Raw genomic sequence first — 6000 nt, forward strand, 5'->3', positions numbered from 1 at the left:
TTAGACCCAGCACAGTTACTCTTACCTTAGATATGAAATTGCCAGTGGGTTAGGTTCCTGAAGAAGACATGATTTCTTCTGGGAAGAAAAATTCTGCTCTACTGTATGTATAACTTGATTCAGTTTCTCCAAGTTCTGATCACTGTCTTCATTGGAGTGACAAGGAAGTAGTCCTTGGAGAATAATTGCCCCTTCATCTGATCAAATGGAAGAAGGCCCTCCCAGTCTTTCTCATCCAGATCCTTACACCTCATCTAGGTGAGCACTGTGGAGGAGCTCCTGACTCAACTGGAATCACAAGCAAACTCTTACTTCAGCCCACTTCATGATTTCTTCATGGTGTAAATTCAGCAAGGTCTCCTCTAAACAGCCTGATCTGTGTGGCATCTTGAGTTCAGAGCAAGCTCTCAAGGCAAAGTTGTTAAGGATGGATGAACTGTTTTCTGTAAGGTTTGAACAGAGCCAAGGTCTCATTTACTTCACTGAGAGCTTCTTTGCTCTTCAGCTGACTTCTTTAGCCAAAGGCCTCTGGGACAAAGTTTCCAACTACAGTGGAACTGAGCTTTCCTTCAGAAATTCTGCTTGGACTGCTCCTTCCCTCCACTGTCACTCCAGAAGAAAGGAGTAATGATCACATAGGAGTCTGGATTGATCTTTCTTATTAAAAAAAAAAAAAAAAAACAGCAGACTCCAAAGTACTCCAGCTGTGAACATATGATACTTTTTCAAAGGGAATACAAAGCATATGACAATCTGACATTTAGGATTTTTGCTCTTACTTTTTTGACTTTTACATGATTCTGTAATATTGGTAGAGCACCTTAAGTGGAATATTAGATTTTTTTAAGTGAATTTTAATTTCAAACATTTGGATACTGTTTATAATCTTAGCAAGAAGGTTCCCCTCTGAGTAGTGTCAACTACTGAGGTTTTAAAGAATCACAAATTCCGGGCTTAGTAATGGACTCTTAAAAAGACCAATTAGACTCTAGAATGCAATTGGACTATTTTTAAAGATTTGAAATACATTTTAACCTTTAAATATCTTACCTGTTTCTGCAAAGATAGCATCCTGACTTGCACAACTGAAAGGGTCTCAAGCAGAAAATCCAAAGACAATGGCAAGTGATTAATAACTGCTACAGGTTCCAATGGAGGATGGGCACAAGGTTTAATTGCTTGAGCCACTAAAAGAAAATACAATGCTGTAATGATAAATATCAAATTATTGTGCTAAACTTACTGCACAACGTAGCTAACCTGTCTTAACATAGACAGTTATTTATGAAATAGTAAATAGAACTGAATCTCATGCAATCCTTTTCATAGAGGCCATGTTTCTTATTTTGGAATTACTGCTTGGTAAAAAAAAACACAAAAACAAAAACAAAAAAGCAAAGCAATGAAGGAAAAGGTGGGTTGGAGAACAATGAAATCTTTTTAAAAAGTGAAGATCTAGAGGGATGACAAGAAATGGTCTGATGAATGAATGTTTACCAATATGAAGAATATTTCAGTGAGATTATTTACATGAGTGATGTGAAACATCCAGTCTGTATAGCACATATGTAGTGCATAGGCAACTCCAGTATCTCATCTATATGCATGTTGAAGTACTACTGAATTCAACTGGAGTTGCATATGCACTACAATGACAGATTATGGCCTCCAAAGCTTTTCTATATTTGTACTATACAGTGTGTGGGCCAGATGCCTCATATCACTCATGTAAATAATCTTATTGAAATGTTATTCATATTGCCAACCATTAATTCATCAGACCTTCTCTTCTTATCCCTTCCCCTCTTCACATTTTAAATAGATTTCTTTTGTTTCAAGGAAATCTTCATGTTTGAACAGAATATTTTTATGGTTGGTAAAAATACTACAAAGAGAGTCCCTTGTCATATTTTATTTCCATTCTTTCAAGGTCAGAATATAACTGTATGTACCATTTATATTTCTAAATATAAAAAACATCTCTCTGAAACTTTTATTTTTAATGCATGGATTTCTGACTACTTACAGTCAAAGTCATACCACAAAGTGGTGTTTCTCTGTATGCCATAAGGAAAAATACAGGAATACTCCAACCACTTCAAGAGAGGTGTCTTGTATTCATGGTGTTCTTAACTAATTTTCCTGATCCTATATCATGAGGACTCACACAGTATTGGAGTGAGATGTGATGTTCAGCATCAAAGAAGACTAAAATGTAATGTACAAACAGTCATGTCTCGACCACTCAATGCTTCTGTGATATGACCAAGACTACAGGCTTCATGAGGCTTATTCCAGGTGACACTCAGTGTGCACATACATACTCAGGATTTCCCCCAAAAACACTTGAGATGAGACGAGACATAAAATATTGTCTGTATGAGTAAAATTTACAGCCAAGTGCATCTTCAGGATCTTGTCATTAATAATGCCTTTATATTCAAAGGAGTGAGTCTCTGGATCATCAATATAATAAGTAAAAAAATCTTTCTAACCTTCTTTGCACAGGGAGCTTCTTTTCTAACATAATATTTATAACAGAGATTTGTACTTGCATTCAACTTTTATTTCATCCATTAGATCTTGATCATTTTCTACAGTAGCAATACAGGAAATAGAAGAGTTTTAATAATAACTATAAGAAATGGAAAAAAAGACCTAAAGTAATGGAAGGAGTCTGTACTGAGTCTGTATATTGTCCAGAAAATACCACAACTTGGATGAGTTTCCTGAAGACATAATTAGATTTCAAAAATAGTGTAGGACTAAGTGAATTTCTTAATTAAAATCCTATTATTATTGGAATATTTCATGATGACCACTCTAGGGATTATCAGCTGACAGCAACACTTGTTGGAATAATAAAACTTGATAACAAAAGTTTTATTAGAATTTCTGTGTTGATGTGTATGGGTTTTAATTGCAAAATAACACATCAGCTGGGAAGGCTTCATATAAGAGAGCTAAAATATGAGAGCTAAATTGTCTTGAAGTAGGAAATGACATGGGAGCGAGACTGCCAGTAGAGCTGTCTTTTCTTTCAGTGTGATGGCGATGAAGAAAGCCTGAAGGGTTCTTGGATTGCCTGCACAGGCAGAGGAAGGAGAGATGCTTACAGCCCAGGGCACTGTCAGAGCAGCTGCCCTTGGGCTCCTGGGAGCAGCTTGCTCTTCAAGGCTTGAGTCAGAGAGCTGCAACAAACCCTGAATGTTCAGGGCAGAAGGGCACTCCACAGAGAATGAGGAAGAATGGCAAAACATCACCCCAAAAGCCTGCCAGGGTAGGACATCCTGGCCCTACATCCTATGTGCCAAAATGACAGCATGGAGCCACACCTTCTGAAGCAGGGTAGTGAACTGTTCTCCATGCACTGTACTGTAAACAGGAATAATCTCTCTGATGCAATGTTATGGTTGCTGAAAGCAGATCTCCCGGTATCTTTCACTCTGCCTTTTTTCCTCATTCATACTGGTTGCATACACTGAACAGCAATGTTGCCCTGAAGCCAGAACTTACTTGTCACTCTACAGAGTGGCTCCTGCAGCAGCCAGGCAGGTCAGGACAGTAGGCTGCTCTGCCAGTCAGGCTCTTCTTGGTGCTGGAGCCATCACACTGAAGGTTCTGAGGGCAGCTCCTTCCACCCACCCTTCCATCCCCTGGGGTTTGTACCAAGCATGCTGGTGTCAGGCCGACAGGCAGTAGTGTGGGTCTGCTGCTCCACACTCACCTGCTCACGGGGAGCCAGGCTGGGGCTACAACTGTTACACATAGCAATAAAGAGCCTCAGAGCTCTGTTGACCTCAGGAGGGGAAGTACAGGTGGTAAATGACTGGAATTGCTGGTGTCCAAAAGGAACATTATTCTCTTTTAAGAAAGCTGCTGATAAAAGGATAAATGATCTAAGCCTGAGTAGATTTGGGCAACCAGTCTGTTTGTCATCGGATAAGTCAAAGACTTCCTTTGAACATGGTGGAGTTGAGTCTATGTGAGAAGTCTCCTTTGGATAACTCTTGCAGTGACAAGAATTTTTAAAGATAAATTTTGTCAAAGTCCCTCATCTAGTGAATTATTTCATGTGGCCAGGTGTTAAGACCAGCAAGGGTTTTTTAAACTATTAAAGGTTGTTTGCATTTCAGGATCAGGATTTTACATTGCAGCTACAGTAATTAGGGTTAAAAAGGCACAAATAGAGATTATTTTCTTTGTTATCTAGATGGGATTCTCTTAGTCGTAATTGTAAAGGACAATCTTAAGTTAGACAACAACCCACTCGAATGACATCTCATTACTTTACTGGACTATGAACCAGATTCAAAATTTGCAGTATTTAGAGAATTAAAAAGAAACATGACAATATGGGAAGGAGCTATATGCTTTGTAAAACTATCAAAAAATGTCCAATTCCACCTGTAATAGCAATACAATAACAGCTTTTGCTTACATTTGGTATTAAAACAAAGTAAGATATTTTGGACCAGAATATTTTGAAATCCAATAAAAATTGACAAACCTTGGTAGAGCTTTCACCTTTGATGAAAACCTGAAATAGATTTTCAACTGTACTTTTTAAGGGAAGAGAAAGCCTCAGACAACATATCAAAGAAATCAGAGGAAACAAAATTCCTACTTTTACATTGCAGTTGCTGCTGAGGTACAAAAAGAGAGACAGCTATTAGGATCACCAGTATTAATGAATACATGTTTAAAAACAAAGGGATGTCGATTCATCGTTACTTTGTTGTGACTTTGCAGTAGCTACACTGCACACAGATGCATTTCCATTTTACTCTTGAGAAAACTTGAATAAAAATTTTTAGTGAATCTAAAAATCAGAAAGAAGAAAAATAACCAATTTCCATGGTTTACATTATTTAATGTAAAAAATCGTGCTTTCGCTGTCGAAGATTGGGGGGTAATGGTTAATTACACTGCATTATTGCAATCTTTCAATGCCACCTTGTGGTTTAGCATAATACTGCAAGAGGCATCCAACATTACGTTCGCCAAGCATAAGCGACCAGTTATCCATGCAGCAACGCATAAAGATAACAAATTGAGAGCTGGAAGAAAGTTTTCATTTTGGATATTAAACAACCTTCTTCCCCCACCACAAGAAAATGTCAGCTTTTGCTGGTACAGAGTACCACCCATCACACCTAACACTAATATTTGGGCATTACTCAAAGGACGTCCCCCAAAGCAGTGTGCAGAAAGACTCCCAGGGAGCCTTTACAACAGGCCATATCAAAGTACGTTAGCACTGCTCTATTTTAAACCATATAATTTACCACCGAGGATGTATTTTTTGGTTTAAACCACTGTTGTTATTTCCCAGTGTAATGGAATGCATCACCACAGGCAAGCATCATCGCATTTGGGCACCTATTCCAGTGCCTGACCACTCTCACTGTGAAGATAGTTTCCCTAAGCCCTCCAGGATTTGTCTTGCTGCAATCTGAGGCTGTGTTATCAAATCACACTCACACCAGCAGTGGGATCATGGTTTCTGAGCAGAGCCCTTCCACACTGCTATGGAAGGGCAGTGCACTGCTATGCACACACACATAATACCTTGGTGATAAGTGCTTTCCACCAACAGATAAGTGGACTTCTTAAAGCTGCAAGTTAAGAGATATACATCATCCAGAAATAAAACTGATTAATTTCATTGACACATATTCCAGAGGACATAATCTTTTTGAACAGGGAAGGCATATCTTAAAAGAAAAGCATACAAAGTAAAAGGATGTCAGCAGCTGTGGAAGTCACAGTGGCAACAGCTGCAGACCAGCTCAGATTGGTCCTGTGAGCTGTGATTTGGGGAGGGACAGTCCAGCTCCCCAGGCTGACTAACCCCCATCCTATTGTGAAACTTCCCATCTCAACAAGACTTGCAATGTTGGCAAAGATATTTGGAAGACATAGAAAATTAACCCAAGGGGAACCAAGTGGCTTGTTTCCCAGGAGTCTGAAAATCCATGAAACCCAAAAATGACACAT

The sequence above is a fragment of the Myiozetetes cayanensis genome, unplaced genomic scaffold (genome assembly GCF_022539395.1).
Source record: "Myiozetetes cayanensis isolate MyiCay16 unplaced genomic scaffold, myiCay2020 scf1, whole genome shotgun sequence".
NCBI lineage: Eukaryota > Metazoa > Chordata > Aves > Passeriformes > Tyrannidae > Myiozetetes > Myiozetetes cayanensis.